This window comes from Barbus barbus (assembly GCF_936440315.1).
Source record: "Barbus barbus genome assembly, chromosome: 18".
NCBI lineage: Eukaryota > Metazoa > Chordata > Actinopteri > Cypriniformes > Cyprinidae > Barbus > Barbus barbus.
The window spans coordinates 13204420-13226831 of NC_136746.1; the positions used below are offsets into that span (position 1 = coordinate 13204420).

General features: G+C 35.6%; 1 pseudogene across 1 annotated transcript in view; it reads right to left on the minus strand.

Moving 5' to 3' along the window:
* LOC306883875 (S1 RNA-binding domain-containing protein 1-like) overlaps positions 1-22346 on the minus strand; it is a 68331-nt pseudogene extending 45985 nt beyond the window's left edge. The window contains exons 1-13 of the transcript XR_013785929.1: positions 22337-22346; positions 21586-21896; positions 21085-21317; positions 20406-20574; positions 19331-19448; positions 19015-19153; positions 18108-18193; positions 15132-15147; positions 14810-15005; positions 13717-13842; positions 13509-13648; positions 12191-12281; positions 11704-11811 (exon numbers count right to left, since the gene is read on the minus strand). The product of XR_013785929.1 is annotated as a S1 RNA-binding domain-containing protein 1-like (transcript). The remainder of the gene's footprint in view (positions 1-11703; positions 11812-12190; positions 12282-13508; positions 13649-13716; positions 13843-14809; positions 15006-15131; positions 15148-18107; positions 18194-19014; positions 19154-19330; positions 19449-20405; positions 20575-21084; positions 21318-21585; positions 21897-22336) is intronic.
* Positions 22347-22412: the final 66 nt, after the last annotated feature.

Genomic DNA, 22412 nt, shown 5'->3' on the forward strand with positions numbered 1-22412 from the left:
ATATAAAATCATTAATAATTATATACCATTTAATATTGATCAATATTAATTCCAAAATGTGTTAATATATTATTAAATTTTAAAGTTTATCTTTTGAACATGACTATTTTTCTAACATTAAAAAGATTAATAAATGCTTTAAAAAAAATTGTTCTTTGTTAGTTCATACTATCATGGAAGAATTAACATGCTGTAAAAATATATTTTTCATTGTTAGTTCAGTTAATTAATGCATTTCCTAATGTTAAGAAATGAGACCTTATTATAAAGTGTTATAAAAATCTTTAATGATTTATAAGCATTTTTTTAAGATTTTAAAAAACAGACCCTCTCTCTCTCTTTCTCTCTCTCACCCACTGCCTCAATCCACACAGTCACTGACAGCCCACCCCACCCCCACCCCTCAATCAGAGGCAGACTGGCAGGAGCTCTCACTCAGCAGTTTAATAACTCTCTGATAGTTTTTTAATTTTCTGCTCTCCATAGTGTATTGTAAATTCATGAAATTAATCACATATCCTCAGACTGTATTGTTATGTGCATGTAATTTTTTATGAAGTGTTTGGAAGCTGCTCTTAAAAGATAAAAAAAAAAAAAAAAAAAAATCTATTTTTTACAGTAACTTTAATAAATTGCCATTAAATCATCGTTCAAGATATCCTAAATCCGTCCGCAATTTAGCATCTTCAGTATTTTGGCATCATGAGAAAAAATGTTTGGTGTGATTTACGTGTTTCTGTTTGGAGGAGTATGAATTTGTTTACAGCCTGTTTTAAAAAAAAACCCACTTTAAAATAAATATAGCCGACTTCCTGTTGGTCGTAGCTAATGACTGTAAATTAGAAAGTTGTCCGGATTAATAAGAACAATTTATGTACCGAGTTTGGTGTCTGTAGCTAAAACTAACCCCCCCATTTTTGACAAAAGGTGGCGCTATAGAGTGCCTCTTCCACGCCCGTTTATGAGCTTTTTCCAGTGTCTAACTATCATTAATACTGATATGTGTGTTGAGTTTCATGACATTCTAAACATGTTATCTGCCTCAAAATCACCAGAAACGAATTTTCAACTTTGACACGTTGCCATGGCAACATAATTTTAGATATCAATATTCCCTTCACAGTTTTACATCGGCCGTGTTTTGACATTATTCTGGTGAAGTTTGAAGCAAATCGAGTAAAAATAAGATGCTGAATTCAAAGCATTTTGAAAATGACACACTTCCTGCAGCCAGTTGGTGGCGCTATAACTTTCAGTCATAATAGTCACATCTATCCGATCGGCATCATACAACGAACAAACCACTGAAGTTTGATCTACATCATACAATGTATGTGGACGTTATTAGGCATTTCCTGGGTCTCATTTTTCGCCATAACTTCATCGCCTCGCCACGGGCAAACCGTTCGACATATCAAAAATATCTTCGCAATTTAGCGTCCCCAATGTCTTGAGATCATGTTCACCGAGTTTGGTGGCAATCGTATGGAAATCCTCAGAGGAGTATATCAAATTCCAGAGCATGCGCTTTTTAAACAGCCCTGAATAGCCGACTTCCTGTTGGGCGGAGCCTAAGACATGCAGCGTGAAAGTTGTTCGGCTCAATGAGTTCTATATGTGTACCGAGTTTCATATGAATACGTGCAAGTATGTGTGAGCTATACATCAAGATTTCTGACAATCTTCCAGGGGGCGCCGTAGAGCCCCTGTGCCACGCCCGGGTCCCAGCGTCTGTGGCGTCCTAATGGCCGCAGGTTCCAATGTGCGTGCCAATTTTCAAGAGTTTTCGGGCACGTTAAGGCCCCCAAAAGTACCCGGATAGTCGAAATAAAAAATAATAAAAAAAATAATAATCCTTAGAAGAACAATAGGGCCCTGCGCCTTACTGGCTTGGGCCCTAATAAAGTAAAAAATATATTGTTAATATTTAATGTTATTTGTGAATTTACCAATGTTAAAAAACAACATTATTTAACTGTTGTTAATTTACATCATTAATAATTATATACCATTTAATGGTGATCAATATTAAAAAAATTTAAAGTTTTATCTTTTGAGCATGACTATTTTTCTAATATTAAAAATATTTTGTTCATTGTTAGTTCATTGTAAGGTCATACTATCAATGAAGAATTAACATGCTGTAAAAAATATATTTTTCATTGTTAGTTCATGTTAATTAATGCATTCCCTACTGTTAACAAATGAGACTTCATTATAAAGTGTTATCAAAACCTGTAATGCTTTATAAGCATTTTTTAAGGATTTTATTGAGAAGTTTAAACAGACTCACTCTCTCTCTCTCTCTCTCTCTCTCTCTATCTATCTCTCTCTCTCTCCCCCTCCACACTCACTGAACTCACACAGTCAGTCACCCACCCAGTCACCTACCGCACACATTAGAAGTACAGTGACAGGAGATCTCTAAGTTTTAAATTTTTCTCCTAAGCATAGTGTATTGTAAATTCATGAAATTAAGCACATATCCTTACACTGTATTGTTCTGTGTATGTAATTTTTTATGAAGTGTTTGGAAGCTGCTCTTAAAAGATAAAAAAAAAAGTTTTCTCTTTTTTCTGTAACTTTAATAAATTGCCATTAAAACACCGTTCAAGATATCCTAAATCCGTCCGCAATTTAGCATCTTCAGTATTTTGGCATCATGAGAAAAAATGTTTGGTGTGATTTCCGTGTTTCTGTTTGGAGGAGTATGAATTTGTTTACAGCTCGTTTTTAAAAAAAAAACACATTAAAATAAATATAGCCGACTTCCTGTTGGTCGTAGCTAATGACTGTAAATTAGAAAGTTGTCCGGATTAATAAGAACAATTTATATACCGAGTTTGGTGTCTGTAGCTATCATTATATATATATATATATATATATATATATATATAATCATTAATAATTATATACCATTTAATGTTGATCAATATTAATTCCAAAATGTGTTAATATATTATTAAATTTTAAAGTTTATCTTTTGAACATGACTATTTTTCTAACATTAAAAAGATTAATAAATGCTTTTAAAAAAAATGTTCTTTGTTAGTTCATACTATCATGGAAGAATTAACATGCTGTAAAAATATATTTTTCATTGTTAGTTCATGTTAAATAATGCATTTCCTAATGTTAAGAAATGAGACCTTATTATAAAGTGTTATCAAAATCTTTAATGATTTATAAGCATTTTTTTAAGATTTTAAAAAACAGACCCTCTCTCTCTCTTTCTCTCTCTCACCCACTGGCTCAATCCACACAGTCACTCACACAGTCACTCACACCCCACCCCACCCCTCACTCAGCTGCAGTGACAGGGAGCTCTCATGAAATTAATCACATATCCTCAGACTGTATTGTTCTGTGTATGTAATTTTTTATGAAGTGTTTGGAAGCTGCTCTTAAAAGATAAAAAAAAAAAGTTTTCTCTTTTTTCTGTAACTTTAATAAATTGCCATTAAAACACCGTTCAAGATATCCTAAATCCGTCCGCAATGAAGCATCTTCAGTATTTTGGCATCATGATAAAAAATGTTTGGTGTGATTTCTGTGTTTCTGCTTGAAGGAGTAAGAATTTGTTTACAGCTCGTTTTAAATAAAAACCCACGTTAAAATAAATATAGCCGACTTCCTGTTGGTCGTAGCTAATGACTGTAAATTAGAAAGTTGTCCGGATTAATAAGAACAATTTATGTACCGAGTTTGGTGTCTGTAGCTATCATTATATATATAAAAACATTAATAATTATATACCATTTAATGTTGATCAATATTAATTCCAAAATGTGTTAATATATTATTACATTTTAAAGTTTATCTTTTGAACATGACTATTTTTCTAACATTAAAAAGATTAATAAATGCTTTAAAAAAAATTGTTCTTTGTTAGTTCATACTATCATGGAAGAATTAACATGCTGTAAAAATATATTTTTCATTGTTAGTTCACGTTAATTAATGCATTTCCTAATGTTAAGAAATGAGACCTCATTATAAAGTGTTATCAAAATCTTTAATGATTTATAAGCATTTTTTAAAGATTTTAAAAAACAGACCCCCTCTCTCTCTTTCTCTCTCTCACCCACTGGCTCAATCCACACAGTCACTGACAGCCCACCCCACCCCCACCCCTCACTCAGAAGCAGTGACAGGGAGCTCTCACTCAGAAGCAGCTCTGATAGTTTTTCAATTTTCTCCTCTGCATAGTGTATTGTAAATTCATGAAATTAATCACATATTCTCAGACTGTATTGTTCTGTGTATGTAATTTTTTATGAAGTGTTTGGAAGCTGTTCTTAAAAAAAAAAAAAAAAAAAAAGTTTTCTCTTTTTTACTGTAACTTTAATAAATTGCCATTAAATCGCCGTTCAAGATATCCTAAATCCGTCCGCAATTTAGCATCTTCAGTATTTTGGTATCATGAGAAAAAATGTTTGGTGTGATTTACGTGTTTCTGCTTTGAGGAGTATGAATTTGTTTACAGCCCGTTTTTTAAAAAAAAACCACATTAAAATAAATATAGCCGACGTCCTGTTGGTCGTAGCTAATGACTGTAAATTAGAAAGTTGTCCGGATTAATAAGAACAATTTATGTACCGAGTTTGGTGTCTGTAGCTAAAACTAACCCCCCCATTTTTGACAAAAGGTGGCGCTATAGAGTGCCTCTTCCATGCCCGTTTATGATCTTTTTCCAGTGTCTAACTATCATTAATACTGATATGTGTGTTGAGTTTCATGACATTCTAAACATGTTATCTGCCTCAAAATCACCAGAAACGAATTTTCAACTTTGACACATTGCCATGGCAACAGTATTTTAGATATCAATATTCCCTTCACAGTTTCACATCGGCCGTGTTTTGACATTATTCTGGTGAAGTTTGAAGCAAATCGAGTAAAAATAAGATGCTGAATTTAAAGCATTTTGAAAACGACACACTTCCTGCAGCCAGTTGGTGGCGCTATAACTTTCAGTCATAATAGTCACTTCTATCCGATCGGCATCATACAACGAACAAATCACTGAAGTTTGATCAACATCATACAATGTATGTGGACGTTATTAGGCATTTCCTGGGTCTCATTTTTCGCCATAACTTCATCGCCTCGCCACGGGCAAACCGTTCGACATATCAAATATATCTTCGCAATTTAGCGTCCCCAATGTCTTGAGATCATGTTCACCAAGTTTGGTGGCAATCGTATGGAAATCCTCAGAGGAGTATATCAAATTCCAGAGCATGCGCTTTTTAAACAGCCCTGAATAGCCGACTTCCTGTTGGGCGGAGCCTAAGACATGCTGCGCGGAAGTTGTTCAGCTCAATGAGTTCTATATGTGTACCAAGTTTCATATGAATACGTGCAAGTATGTGTGAGCTATACATCAAGCTTTCTGACAATTTTCCAGGGGGCGCCGTAGAGCCCCTGTGCCACGCCCGGGTCCCAGCCTCAGCGGCGTCCTAATGGCCGCAGGTTCCAACGTGCGTGCCAATTTTCAAGAGTTTTCGGGCACGTTAAGGCCCCCAAAACCCCCCGGATAGTTGAAATTTAAAAAAAATTCTTAGGGGAACAATGATTCAATATAGCTGCGAGCAGCGATGACGGGCCCAAGCCGTCAGCATACGCCACCCCGGTGGCATCGATAAAACGGTGCCCAGCGAGCACAAGCATCACAGTAACCCTCTGGCAGTTTGGTTTTAAGGGATACGGCAATTAAAGGGTTAATCCAAACCATCAACTCTGTGAAACACACACACAGAACAACATATAAAACTTTAAATTCTATGAAAATATATTTTTCATTGGTAGTTGATGTTAGTTAATGCATTTACTAATGCTAACAAATGAGAAATTATTATAGTTACCAAAGGTTTTAATGATTTATAAGCATTTTTTAATGATTTATTTTTCCATTAACTAAAATGAATAATTTTTTCTAACACAAATGAATAAAGTAAAAAATATATTGTTAATATTTAATGTTATTTGTGAATTAACCAATGTTAAAAAACAACATTATTTAACTGTTGTTAATTTACATCATTAATAAATATATACCATTTAATGTTGAAATCAATGTTTTAATGTTTAAAATCAATTCCAAAATGTGTTAATATATTAAATTTTAAAGTTTTATCTTTTGAACATGACTATTTTTCTAATATTAAAAATATTTTGTTCATTGTTAGTTCATTGTAAGTTCATACTATCAATGAAGAATTAACATGCTTTAAAAAATATATTTTTCATTGTTAGTTCATGTTAATTAATGCATTCCCTACTGTTAACAAATGAGACTCAATTATAAAGTGTTATCAAAACCTTTAATGCTTTAAGCATTTTTTAAGGATTTTATTGAGAAGTTTAAACAGACTCTCTCTCTCTCTCTCTCTCTCTCTCTCTCTCTCTCTCTCTCCCCCTCCACACTCACTGAACTCACACAGTCAGTCACTCACCCAGTCACCTACCGCACACATTAGAAGCACAGTGACAGGATATCTCTGATAAGTTTTAAAATTTTCTTCTCGCCATAGTGTACTGTAAATTCATGGAATTAATCACATATCCTCAGACTGTCTTGTTCTGTGTTTGGTGTGAATTTGTGGTTTCTGCTTGGAGGTGTATGAATTTGTTTACAGCCCGTTTTGAAAAAAAAAAACACATAAAAAAAAAAAAAGCCGACTTCCTGTTGGTCGTAGCTAATGTCTGTAAATTAGAAAGTTGTCCGGCTTAATGTGAACAATTTATGTACCAAGTTTGGTGTCTGTAGCTATCATTATATATATATAATCATTAATAATTATATTCCATTTAATGTTGATCAATATTAATTCCAAAATGTGTTAATATATTATTAAATTTTAAAGTTTCTCTTTTGAACATGACTATTTTTCTAACATTAAAAATATTTTGTTCATTGTTAGTTCATTGTAAGTTCATACTATCAATGAAGAATTAACATGCTGTAAAAAATTATATTTTTCATTGTTAGTTCATGTTAATTAATGCATTCCCTACTGTTAACAAATGAGACTTAATTATAAAGTGTTATGAAAACCTTTAATGCTTTATAAGCATTTTTTAAAGATTTAAAAAAAACAGACCCTCTCTCTCTTTCTCTCTCTCACCCAGCTCCTCAATCCACACAGTCACTCACACAGTCACTCACACCCCACCCCCACCCCCTCACTCAGCTGCAGGCTGACAGGGAACTCTCACTCATAGAAGCATTGTAACAACTGTCTGATAGTTTTTAAATTTTCTCCTCTGCATAGTGTATTGTAAATTCATGAAATTAATCACATATCGTCAGACTGTATTGTTCTGTGTATGTAATTTTTTATGAAGTGTTTGGAAGCTGCTCTTAAAAGATTAAAAAAAAAAAAAAATCTCTTTTTTACTGTAACTTTAATAAATTGCCATTAAATCATCGTTCAAGATATCCTAAATCCGTCCGCAATTTAGCATCTTCAGTATTTTGGCATCATGAGAAAAAATGTTTGGTGTGATTTACGTGTTTCTGCTTTGAGGAGTATGAATTTGTTTACAGCCCGTTTTAAAAAAAAACCCACATTAAAATAAATATAGCCGACGTCCTGTTGGTCGTAGCTAATGACTGTAAATTAGAAAGTTGTCCGGATTAATAAGAACAATTTATGTACCGAGTTTGGTGTCTGTAGCTAAAACTAACCCCCCCATTTTTGACAAAAGGTGGCGCTATAGAGTGCCTCTTCCACGCCCGTTTATGAGCTTTTTCCAGTGTCTAACTATCATTAAAATGGATATGTGTGTTGAGTTTCATGACATTCTAAACATGTTATCTGCCTCAAAATCACCAGAAACGAATTTTCAACTTTGACACGTTGCCATGGCAACATAATTTTAGATATCAATATTCCCTTCACAGTTTTACATCGGCCGTGTTTTGACATTATTCTGGTGAAGTTTGAAGCAAATCGAGTAAAAATAAGATGCTGAATTCAAATCATTTTGAAAACGACACACTTCCTGCAGCCAGTTGGTGGCGCTATAACTTTCAGTCATAATAGTCACATCTATCCGATCGGCATCATACAACGAACAAACCACTGGAGTTTGATCTACATCATACAATGTATGTGGACGTTATTAGGCATTTCCTGGGTCTCATTTTTCGCCATAACTTCATCGCCTCGCCACGGGCAAACCGTTCGACATATCAAAAATATCTTCGCAATTTAGCGTCCCCAATGTCTTGAGATCATGTTCACCGAGTTTGGTGGCAATCGTATGGAAATCCTCAGAGGAGTATATCAAATTCCAGAGCATGCGCTTTTTAAACAGCCCTGAATAGCCGACTTCCTGTTGGGCGGAGCCTAAAACATGCAGCGTGAAAGTTGTTCAGCTCAATGAGTTCTATATGTGTACCGAGTTTCATATGAATACGTGCAAGTATGTGTGAGCTATACATCAAGCTTTCTGACAATTTTCCAGGGGGCGCCGTAGAGCCCCTGTGCCACGCCCGGGTCCCAGCCTCAGCGGCGTCCTAATGGCCGCAGGTTCCAACGTGCGTGCCAATTTTCGAGAGTTTTCGGGCACGTTAAGGCCCCCAAAAGTGCCCGGATGATTGAAATAAAAAATAAAAAAAAAAAAAAAAAAAAAAAAAATAATAATCCTTAGAAGAACAATAGGGCCCTGCGCCTTACTGGCTTGGGCCCTAAATAATCCTTAGAAGAACAATAGGGCCCTGCGCCTTACTGGCTTGGGCCCTAAAAAGGGGGCAACTCTTCATCACACATGTGAGCTGCTCAATGTAAAGCACAGGTAATGTGCAAACAATCCCAACAGAGACCAACACCATGTATTCTCGCTTTTAACTCATTTTAAATGATGGAAACTAGCTGAAATATATGAGCAAAACATATTCTGTGCATGCCTGCAACTATTTTTTTTATTCATTATTATTAATAATATTATCATACAAAATACAATATTTAATATAAAATTTTAATATAATGAATAATACATTTTATCCACCTTATTTGGCAACTAAAATACGCTTTTTATTAAATTGTGCAAGACTTCCAATTCATTAGCTGCTATCGGTAAATAACTTGAAGCATAAACTGCAGTTAACTGTAAAGTCCTGCACATGACATGATGCAGACAAGGAATATATTTGTGGCCACAAATTAAGAATGTTTCCTTTTTCCTTTTATTCGATTCCCTTGTTTTAGGTAAATTGTGGCCATGAATTAAGAACTTGTTTTTTAAATTTGAAACAAGCTCTTGATTTATGGCCACGATTTACCTAAAACAAGCGAACTGGAGCACATGGAGCCCCACACAAAGTGAGTGTATTATAAAGAATTAAAATAACAAATACCAGTTAGCAATTTCAAGCAGCATAGCAGACTGTTTTAGTACAGCTAAAATAACTGAAAGGGAATGAGATTAGAAGTGTTGCAGATCCAAGCGCTCCCATTCTTACGTTAAAAATGAGATGGATACACTAATGTATTACTTACAGTAACTTCACTCTACACTCTTGCACACAAGTACATTTCTGTGAAGACAATTTTTCCTATTTCTTTAAAAGAACATCCAAGGCCTCAGTCAAAAAAGGCCTTATTATAGAAAGAACCAAATGAAAATGTCAAGAGGTCAGTGTTTACCCCAGTATTCCTCAAGGAACAACCCAACTCAACAGGCTAAGTCCTTCATTTAAACAAAGAGCACCAGGTCGCTAAGAGCCGCATGGCTCATCCCGCAGGCTCATTACCGCATACAGTCTGCCGGCACTGTCTGTCATTCCTCTGGAGCAGTCAGGCAAAAGAAAGAAAAGGAGACGGCTAGCGGGGACGTCGGGACAGAAGGAAGGGAGCAAGTAGCAGTAGATGGGGCAACGGATGATGTTTTATGTCTGAACAAGCTGAAGAGTGGGGAGACAGATAGCAGACGGTGCAAATGAAGCTGCTGGTTTAATTGACCAGTGATGTACAAAGTGCACTGTGGAGATTAAATTTTTAAAAGGGATTGATGTGTTGGAAAAACAAACACTCTGGTGTAGTTACACATTTCCAAACACACATATACCCAAAACACATCTACACTACCACTCAAAAGTTTGGGATCAGATGTTTTTTTTTTTTTTTTCTTTTTTTTTTTTTTAAAGAAATATACTTTTATTCAGCAAGGACACATTAAATTGTAAATGATTTCTGAAGGATCATGTGACACTGAAGACTGGAGTGGCTGCTAAAAAACAGCTATGCCACAGTAATAAATGACATTTTAAAACAATTATATTAAAATGCAATAATATTTCACAATATTCCTGTTTTTCCAGCATTTTTGTTTTTTAATAAATGCAGTCTTGAACATAAGAGATTTCTTTTAAAGCCCATTAAAAAGTCTAAAACACTTAAAAAACAAAACTTTTAAATGGTAGTGTACAATGCACAAAAGTCAGTCAGATCCAAGTATGTTTACAAGTGTACAATGGAATTATTTAGAATTATTTATAAGAGTGTATAAAGGCAAGTACCAAAAAAGGAAACGTTAAGGGTCAGTAAAACAGTGGAAAAAATGGCATGAGATCTAAATTCTTTGAATATATATATTTTTTTTTATTATATGTGGACATTTAGGATAAGGTCAAATATTATTAAAAATTTAAATAACAAAATAAAATAGTATTATATGCCCCTTTTAACCAACTACTTTTAAAGTGTACTTGGGGATATTTGTTTGACTTGAGTTTGTAAAATGTGAAATAATGCTGTCATACAAATGTAACCACTTGATATCACTTTGTGGAGTGTCTGAGAATTTCACTCAAGTAAAGTTAGCATATCCATTTCTCCACTTAAGGGAACATTTAAGTATGCAATTTTATAAGTGTAATTTATTTCAACTAGCACCCTGCTTCTACAAATACTTGGCTGTGACTACCACGACAGGAAACAAAGTTCAAACTGTCTGGCACGCCCTGGTGTGGCAGTCGATGTTGCACTGCCAATGTGGAGATCTCAAATCTTCCACTTTCATTTTAGAATGGAGCATGAAATGGATCCACTTGTGGATGTCAATTTTGACACATCATGCTTTGCTGAGAACTACTGAGGCAGACCTGGCAACCTATCTGAGCTGCGCTGAGGGATGCGGAGAGCTGTAATGAAAACCGCCATCAGTGTACGCCATAAACGGCCACTTCAGAACGGTTCTGGGCAGCTCTCCAGTCAGAACCAAAAGTCAACAAACACGAGTCTAGCTAGATGGAGAGAGAGACAATCCCAGATCTAGTCTTTATTTGGGTTGGATGAGAACACATCGGACTGGTTTGGTTTGAAGGACGGTGAGAAATATTTGTTTTTAATTAGAGACAGTCAAACAAGGTCCAGATACCATTTAAAACCCGCAAGAGTAACACATTCCAGACCGGCACCATTTCCTTTGCTCCTTTTCTGCGTACCTTGCTTGACAGTTGCTATTTCGCTCTTAGTGGAGTTTATTGATAAAACATTTTCAAATTTCAAGTTACAATTGCACTGTACACAAAAAGTTACAAAAAGACTGTACAGGAGCCTGATGTGACCTCAAACAAATGCAGTTTTCATCTCTACACCAAAGCCAATAACTGCTGAGCAACTCTTAGAAGAACAACATCTGCTGTACTGCTCACTGCTCTGCTCTTTATTTAAAAAAAGGGAAATGTCATACCAGTAGGACACATCGATGGGCTTGAAGAAATGCTGTTTAATTAGGTCTGTAAAGAAGGCCTCAGTCTCCCTGCATGCTTTGTCATTTCCTATTACAATTATTTGACAGCTGTGGGGGGGGAAATTAAGAAGTTACTCAAAGATATACACAATACACTCTCTAACCATTAGGCCACGACTTCCACACAAATTTCCCCACTATTTATTTATAAAAGTATTATTTCATTATTATTTTTAATGCTCTTACCCCAAACGTTTGAATGGCAACCTATCCCCAAAAATATTAAGCAGCAAAAAACATTGATAGCTAAAACAGCTGAAATATAGTTTTGCCATCACAAGAATAAATTGCCATTTTAAATATACTCAAATAGAAAAGAGTTCTTTTGAATTGAAAAAAATATTTCACAATATTACTGTTTTTACTGTATTTTGATAAATGCAGCCTTAATGAGCATAAAAAACTGTTATCGTTATGGTTGCAATACCTGTGTTTGAACATAAGATGACGCAGTTTTTCTGCTTCTTTGTGTTTAGCAGGACCATGGAGGTAAACCACATCTGTGTGCAGAATCTGACCTGAGGAAAGAAAAAAGGGAAGAAGATATGTCAGGACAGCAGAGGACGTATGGGACTATATTTTATGTGGGCATCAACTTAACAATACATTATCATCATGAAAGTATAGCGGACCCCCATTTTTTTCCTCTCTGATTTTTCAGCACTCATCACCTTGTTCCCCTCTCCTCTCAGACAATGCGGCTACCGTTTTCTGTCAGCCTGAGAGAGGCAGTCTAATTGCAATAGACACCTCAAGAGCCCGGCAGGTCATGTGACTCCACACCCACAGACCTGTCACAGTCAAGCTGGGTCTGCATGTGGTGCTGCTGCGGGGCAGAGGGCAAAACATGGCAATGCCACCTGACACACACCCGCCAGGCCGATCAGTCGCCTGGACACAGGGCACAGCGTGCCACTCCTCCCACCGAGAGGGCACATCGGGCATTCTCATCACACCTGCCAATCAGACACTCTCCTTCATCAACTTTAAAAATATCAAACTAAAAAGAATTACAATTAACAGGCAAAAGTTCATTAAGACTATGTTAGTCTACTTCAACATTAGTCTATTTGGTTGATTACAAGCTTTTAAAAAAAACTCAAATTGACCATAACTATCCAATACTATAAGACACTTTCCTTAGTTGACAGCCAAAAGAAAAACTAGAAAAATACCAAATTATTAAATAGTTATACAGTATTATAATGAAAAGCAAGTTTTTTTTAGTTTTTTCTTCCTTTTCGATTTATATTTTTAGTTATATGTCTATAGTTTTAAGTTTTAGCTAGTGATATTTAAATAAATAATAAAAGAATAAATAAGCTTTCCACTGATGTATGGTTTGTTAGGATAGGACATTTTTTGGCCAAGATACAACTATTTGAAAATATGGAACCTGAGGGTGCAAAAATCGAAATATTGAGAAATTCGCCATTAAAGTTGTCCAAATGAAATCCTTAGTAATGTATATTACTAATCAGAAATTAAGTTTCGATAGATTTACAGTAGACAATTTATGGAACATGATCTTTACTTAATATATCCTAATGATTTTTGGCATAAAAGAAAAATCGATAATTTAGACCTATACAATGTATTGTTGGACATTGCTACAAATATACTCATGCTACTTATGACTGGTTTTGTGGTCCAGGGTCACATATAGATATAGTTTTAGATGTGGATATAGACATATATTTAGCATTTATTCAAAGTGCATTCCACATTTATTCTGGTTCTCTTACTGGTGGGGGACAGGATTGCTATTTTGCAGCCGTGGTGAAACCCTGGGTCCACTCCCATGATGACTCTCCCACGCACCGGACACATCAGAAGGCGCTGACGCAGATTCCGAGCAAACATGTCGATGGACTCTTTTTCTGCACTAGCAGTCAACTTAGGCAGGAAGAAAAAGAATGTTTTAGAAAGAAGATATGGAAAAAGAAGTTTAACTATCCAGCAAGAACAAACCTGTAGCCTCGACTGAGAAAGGGCAGAATGAATCTCCTGTAGGAATCTTCAACAGCATTCTTCAAAATTGCCATCAATTCTGGCCGTGCGAATCCCTGTGGCCTCCACCTGTAAGTCATACAGCAGAAGGAGTCCATCAGTTTGCACACTCATACACTATGTTCCAAATTATTATCCAAGTGACATATCAGCAGGATTTCAGTCAAATAAAAATACAGATTGTAGTTTTTCAAAGAAAGTGCGTTTGTTCTATTTCTCATATCACTGACATATTCATGGCAAAAAAGCCACTAATATGCGTGTTCGGAATCTGAGATAGTGATTATATAATAACTACATGGAAATAATTAGCTGAAATGGTTAAGTAAAGAAGGAGACAACTAATTATCTTTTTGAAAACAAGGCGCTTTTCAGTTTTATTTCATTTAATGAAAACTTAATTCTGGCACAATATCCCGGAATTTCAAAGTTTGTAATAACTGATAATGGATAATGATTTTTTTATGTTTTTTAAAGATGCATAAGGACATGATCACCAAGGCTAATTTGTGAAATATTATCACTGTAACTGTAATTTATTTCTGTGATGGCAAAGCAGAATTTTCAGCAGCCATTAAATCAGTTTTCAGTGTCACATGGTCCTTCAGATATCAGATGTATTATTTATTATTCATTTATTTAAAAAATCTTAGCAATGAAAAAACTTTTGACCTATAGTGCACAAATGTAGAATAAATAAATAAAACATTAAAATGCAAAATAAGTCAAATTAATTTCCTCTCAAATTAAATTAATTATAATATGTTATTATAAGTAAGTAATAAGTAATAAGTAGTATTATTTTAAAATTTAAAATGCTTTTTTTTTTTTATTATTTATCAAAAACATAACTTTTTAAGAAATGGTGTCTGAGACATTGTGGAAAGAGCTACATCAATATCAAAACCTGTGCCTGTAAAAGTCAGTTGGCAACCCATTGCCCATTAAACCGGCAACAGCACTGGACCAGACCACGAGGGAGAGAGAAAGAAGATGAGGTGTGGTGCTTGTGTGGGCATTGTGGGTGTGTGCTGACCTGACGTTGATGCACCACCTACAGAAGTCATTCTTCACCCTGTCGGGGATGTTGACCTTCACTGTCAGAATCTTCAGATTCTCCCCACGGTTAATGGCTAACGTCTGAAACAAGAGAGTAACCTGTAGAGACAGCCGACACAAGGCGAGGCACGGTAGCGCACCGTTGGTACCACCCCCTCCCGATCTCTCCAAAACTAGTCAGTGCGCACCGAGACGCACTCGTGGCGCACCGAAAAGCTCCGTGCCTCTCTCACTTTTCCCTTACTGGCCCTCTAAGGGAAAGTGACATGCTGTGAAGCAAATAGTTTTAAGTATCTGACCTTTTCTGAGGAAAATCTTTTGAATGGAAACAAGAGGGAAAAGATGACCCATCAATCTGGACTCCAAGCAGAAGAACCGAGCTGACAAATACCACCAACCCCCTACATAAAACACACACCCCACCACAGAGCAGGCAACCGCCCCCTCTGCACCGCTTAACAGCTAATGGCCTGATCAAGACGTGAATTAATGCAGCCAGAAATATGATGAAAATTATATTTCCATATTTTGGCATTTCAACACCCTAAGGCAGCTGTTTACTTGGGTTTTCTCATGCGATGTTTATCGCATTTGAAGTTTTGCATGAGATGAGGGAAATGTCAAAACAAATATCAAACTTTTCTCCATTCCCTGTGTCATTTCAAACTTGGCCTTGTGTAGTTAATGTATATCTATTAATGCATATATTAGACTGGTCTGAATCATGCCATGAGTTAAATTACCATTGAGAAGAAACATAAACGTATTCTAAAAATACATGCGAGCATAGCTTTGTAGGACAATTGTCTCCCAATAAACAGGTGTCAAAAACAGGCCGCACAGATCTAAAAACATTCACACAGCCAGTATTACAATTATGTTTGTCACAAACAAAAGGCTGATAAATTGAAAAAAAAAGAAAGAAAGAGAACGTGGGTAAAAATAAAGATTAAATTTAACATCCAAAAATGAGAAAATCTGCAATTTTTCACAGATTTAGGTTTAGTGTCATATTTCAGACTCAACAGTTGAGGACATGACATTTTAAAAACAGAGGAGGGGGAAAAGTTTAGTCTAAATATTCAACAGATCATGTTCTTCAATAACAATGAAATCATAATTGGAAAAATATGAGGAATGTAAGCGACAGAAAAGAATATTATTTTAAAGACTGAGCTATTCTGATTCAATATTTTTTCTCCAAATAAAGTCAACGGCATTGCCATAGAACAGAGCAATAGAGGATGGCCTCTACAAAAACAGAAAGAATGGATGAACTTTTCACTTCCTATTTTTGCATGTACAGAACAACAAACATACACAACATGGGGCTCAGAATAAACCAACGATTATTCTCCATACAAAATAAATATGATCTTTCTTTAGCAAGGGCAGCTTTGTTTTACAAAAACCATTTGATGTTTAGCACTGATATATTGCAGTCAATCTGTTATAAGCTCAGACAAACAATCAGAAAGCAAGACCACATTTTATTTGTTACTAATTGCCAATTTGAAGAATTTTCAGCTGCACTTTTTTAGTGAGCTTAGAGGAATAAACAATCAATTAAATTTTTTTTTTGTCTTTTAATTAACTTTAAATGAAAATTTTGGTGTATTTGACTCTAGAAATGTATGTTTACAGCATGGATCCGACAATGATCAAATTATTGGGAAAACAACAACACTCATTTTCATTAATATGAATAAAACTTTGTTTTTTTTATGTTTTACAGAATGCCATTTTATTGACTCGTCTCTGAAATCTTAAAAAAGTCGGCTTCTTGATTCTAAATGTTCGAAAATAAAGTCAAGTGGCCACAGAAGTAAAAGAATGCATGAATAACGAAAAAGCGTGTCCAACGATGAAAATAAATGAATAAAAAATAAAAACAAGATACCTATACATTTACATTAACAATAAAGTACATAAAATGTCTGCATTTCTCTTAATTCTCCAATTTAAAAAATTATAATAATAATAATAATAAAACAAAAAACAGCATATCATTTGGATATGGTGACATGTACAGAAGTGCATAGAATGAAAAAGTTTAATAAATAATTTTGTTCTAAACTGTTTATTAAAATATTGATTAAACAAATAATTGAAGCAAAATTATTTTCAACCAAAATTAAGCAAAATATAAACGTACACAAATATATAATGTATTTAAACTCATCACTTTCAAGACATACTTACTTGTCTTTAGTCTTTTCATCTTTCATCTACCAAAATGTCAAGCAAAATAATATTTTACAACAGTCAGTTACACCACTAGTGTAAACAGTTTGATCATTAACTTGAAAAAAAAAATTGTAATTCTTCTTAATTTACAGATAATGCATCAAAGTAACCTCTGGAGTCACTAAGACCAACAAACTTTTCACTAACCAGTTCACCCTTATGATATGAACATATGGAACCTACACACACACACACACACACACACACACACACATCACACACTCTCACAAGTAATGTGTTAAATTAAACAAGCAAGTATGTGTGCATACACATGCCTCCTGTCAAAATACATTCCACCCTCTTCTCTAGCAAAACCACGAAAAGGTTCATTTTAGCCGGAGTGTGACAGCTCACAGGTCATGGCAAACTCAAATTAACACTCACTGACAATCCACGTCAGCAGATTAACAACGGGTAAACTGTATGCTTCACAGGAGATCTCGCCGCCACTCATTCGGGCCGTCTTTCGCTCTTTGTCTCTCTCCCTCTCACCCTCACGCCCCTATCCCCCTCCTTTCTCACAGAGCCCATGAGCGGCTGTCATCATGAAGCAGTGTCTGTCAATCCTAGCCTCTAATCCACAGGCACGTGGATGGGGACGTGTCACATATGTTAAGAGGGGAAGATCGGGAATGACTGGGGGACAGGGAACGGGGTGAGAGAGATGAATAGAGGGAGAAAAGGATGACAGAGTCACTGTGACATGTGGCCCACAACCAACTCTGAGTAAGCGGGTACCCATGAAGTGAGAGAGGGGGAAGGGGACACCATTGACACAAACACATACAGTTAAACAGCACTGACAGAAGAGCTTTGAAGAGTGGCACGAGGACCTGTGTATATGGCACAACATTGTCAGTGTGCGTGTGTGTGTGTGTGTGTGTGTGTGTGTGTGTGTGTGTTGTGTGTGCGTGTGTGGACTGGTGGACTGTGTCCGAGTGTGTACATATACACTAGCTGTCAAAGGTTTGGACACACCTACTCATTGTTTTTTAGGAATATTTTACAATAAACCGCATGGGAATTACGTAGTGATTAAAAATGTTAAATAAATCAATCTTATCTGTCAGGATCTCTTGCACACCTGTGGCCACCTCATCCATGGTCGACAACCCTACAGACAGCAACCGAAACAGCTGAAATGTGACCTAACATTCAAAGTCATCAGTGGCACTGCATTAACTTATGAGAACTACTTTTTTTGGTGGAAAGTGTGGAATAGTTGCAAATATTTACTTATTTTTTAAAAGTACAAGTACATAGTTATAAGATATTTAAACTTCATGCATTAGAATGTGTATAAATGAGAGAAATGCCTAGAAAAACATGTCACTGCCCTAATATGTCCACCCATCAGCATAAGCAGACAAAAACACACAAAAAAAGTACTTTGCTGCCCTCTATTGACTCAATGTCTTTTATCAACCTTTTATTATATTTAGTAATTAAGGCAGAAAAGAAAAAAAAAAGTAGAACAAATTAAACAATACATGGAAGTGATGATGTTGGGACAATTAATCAGTTTCAAAAAGCATCAACGTTATACCTCAGAGAGGACACTTAAGATTTTGAATGCTGCAGTACAATAAGGTGACCAGACGTGCCATTTGCCGGGAAAACGTCCTACCCAGGATTTCTTAATTGCCTAAAATAACCAGGTTTTGGCTGTTTGCACTGCACAGAATGATCGTTGTATGACTTCTAAGTACCGTGAGAGCTATAGAGAGCAGAGCAGACGGATCATTATGCTTTCGAATCGCTCTCCTGGTACTTAGGTGTCATAAAACGATTGCAAAACAGCCAAAACCTGGTTATTTTAGGCAATTTAGAAATCTTGCCCAGGACGTGTCCTCAGAAAATGGCATGTCTGGTCACCTTACTGTACAAGCACTATTGCAACAGGCTGGTTGCTGTAAGTATGCAGAGCGCTGATACCTTTAGTGCTGGGCTGGATCGAGGATTGCAGGTCCAGTTTCTGTGGTTCCTGAAGCAGAGTCAGTGCAACAGGTTCCAGTCCTAGCTTCTTAGTTCGCCGGGCCTTGGACAACTTACTTCCCTTCTTATAGGGAGCATACTAAAGAAAAAACAATTATGTATATATATTACACATACATACCTGTATATATATTATATTATACATATATAAGTATGAGCTATTATTAGTTCACTCACAGTCAAAAATTCACCAAACAAATAATCAAAGTTTCACATTAATAAGTAAGCTGAGAAGCTTGTTCTGCTCTGTTCTTACCACATGGTCTATTTCATCAGCCGTTGTACAGTTCTTTAGAGCCATTTCCAGCTCTGAAGTAAGAACCCCCTCCTTCTTTAGTGTCTGAGAAACAGATCTGCTCTTCTTTGCCACTGACCTAAGAAACGTGAATAAAATTAACTTACTAGTACTTGAGTTATAAGTGTCTTGATCCTGTGTGCTTTTCACTTTTCTTTCACGTTAGGAAAAACTGATGTCTATTTAATTGTCAAGTTACACTACTGTTCAAAAGTTGGTAAGAATTTGTAATGTTTTTGAAAGAAGTCTCTTGTGCTCAAAAATTGTATCAAAAATACAATAAAAACAGTAATAATTTTCTAATACTGTCTAGTCCTGTGATGGCAAAGCTGAATTTTCAAATGCCTTTACTTTAGTCTTCAGTGTCACACGATCCTTCACAAATTCACATTCCTTATTATTATCAATGCTGAAAACAATTGTGCTGCATTACATTTTTGTGGAAACATTTTGTGATACATTTTGAACAATTGTTTTTTTGTTGTTGTTTCTTTAAATTTTAAAATATTTTGATAAAAAAAAAAATATTTAGTCAAATTAATCAAGAGAGAAAATTAGCAAACTTTGTCATTTAAACCTGGCTGTAATTCCTTACAGAATCACAAGGCAATTACATGGAGAACATTACAAGACTTGATCTCTGCTGCCATCTACAGGTCACATTTGGTTATAGCAGCCTAATCAAGGTAATTCAAGCTAAATTATAGCCACATTAAAACATCAGAATGCTTTTTGTGCCACTGGAGACATTCATCTACTAAAAGCATTTTGAATTAATTGCAAGAACCAGTCAGGATGTACAAATAAAATCGATCCAAACTGTTTCTGTAAAATGGCTAAATAAAAGCTTTATCCAACAACCACAAAACTAAACACTTACTCTGATTCCTAAAATATAAATATACCTATAGATCAACTAAAGGATGTTACTTAAAGTATAAAGTCAGTGCTAAATAGTAGATCAGTTTGAAATTGAATAAAAAATTATTTCCTTTATTGTCTCCTCTTTTGTTGTTGTGCCCTTGAAGTGTCTTACCGTAACTCTTCAAGAGAGTCAGCTGCACATCTCGAACAGCATTGGCATCCATATGGTTGATCAGCTCCTTTCTATAGCGCACCATAAAGGGAATAGTGTTTTCCTCCTGGAAGAGCTGTACAATGTTTGCACACACCCACTGTTCCACACCAGACTTCTCAGCAAGAACCTACACGGGATATTAGAATGTGTCCTGTTTAATTTGTTTTCTAATCAAAAATAAGGACTATCATACATTTTACCATGATTTACCAAACACACAATGCCATTCATTCAGTGTAACAAGAGTTCATATACCAAAAATATTGTCTAATTAAAAAAATACCAATTTAACTCTTTGCCTATTGCTAGGTTTTAAAGTTCTAAAGTTATTTGAAACAGTAAAGCAGACACTTTACTTGAATTGAATATGCTTTCAATGTATATAAAATTACTTAAATTTAATTATATGTGGACAATAAAATGGGATGTCTCATCTTTGACCCATATATACTTATATTTCCCTGTAGAATGCTGCAATTGACCAATCAGCACCAAATATACCAGAAAGCACTAAAATAATTTACAATAGCAAATAATAATACATTTAACAGTGCAACAGATCATTGTGATCTTCAGAATGTAACCAACAATTTCAAAAGCAATAAGTCAATCCCCATCTCAGAAAGTAATAACCCACCTGAATGGGATCCCAAATCATCTGTAAGTCCTCCACACAGGAATTGCCCGATTTGAGTTTTATCGGTCTTCCCTGGGCTGAGTTTGTGGTCTTCTGCTTTTCTGAGCAGGTTCTTCAAAGGTGAAGCTATCATCTGACTCCTCTTTTTTCAACTTGGGGAAATGTTGACTGGATGATGGAAACTCATCAGGCATATCTCCTGCGTTATTACTGCTCAAGTTAATGGACAACCTCTAAAATAAAACGAAAGGTTTAAATTAAATATCCGATTTGAGTACACAATGTTTGTGTTGGATAAATATATTTGAACTGTTGACGTCAGTCAGGTTGGATCCCATATTTAATAAGCAGTCATTTAGAAAAGCAGCTTGCAGTACACTTATTACAGGGTAATTACTGTTGCTGATTACTTGTCAAAAACTATATAGATGTAGAATTGTGAATAAGTAAGAAAAACTGTATACCACAGTAATAATAAAAGCACAAGCATTAATGACTTGCCTCTTCTTTGACCGTCACATGCTGCTGTAACTCAGGCTTCGGTAGAACCGCATCCGCAGTTTGTTGCTTTGTATTAGTCTTCTCCTTCTTCACTTTGGGAACCCGTGCAGCTCTCGGCTTCCTCTCTGCTTTAGGTTTTGGTTGTTTTGGTTTTGGCTCTTTAGGTTTGGCCACCCTCTTGGTAACTTTTTTCTTTTCGCCGGTTTCATTTGTCCCCCACCTTCCTTTATTTTTGCCTTCATTTAAATTAGGTAACCATTCTTCTAACTCCTCACTGTTTACACCTTTGCTGTTCTTGTTCTTCGAAGCATCTTTATGTGGAAAAATGACAATAACAAATAAGCATGGCTGGGATAGTAAAAAGAAGAACTATTTTAAAACTTGGAAGTGAACATCTTTTCAACTCTATAGAAAAGACGCGAGTAACGTTAAACAAAATAAGCTTCTCATAACGACTTTCAGACCAACTGAAATGAAAACCTGTCACGTTAAATATATGCAAAGTATTCATGGCAGTGGAAAAGCGTGTTTAACTCTGTTGTGGTGAATGTTAACTTAAATGTCAAAAAACAAAACTGTCTCTGTAGAAACAGTTTTTGAATTTAGCGCGTGACCACGTAAGTTACGTGTAATTTGTCTGGGCTGTTGCTTCTGCAAATAACCAGTGATTAAACCAGAGACGTTCACCTACACAAGTTGCTTATTCACGAAACTGTTAAAACTTACAGTGTTCCTCTCACAGGCATCAAACCACAACCCATTTCACGACTGAAGGATGCTTTGTTCCCTTAGCGACTTCAGCAGCAGGAAATGATGTAGCTAAGGAT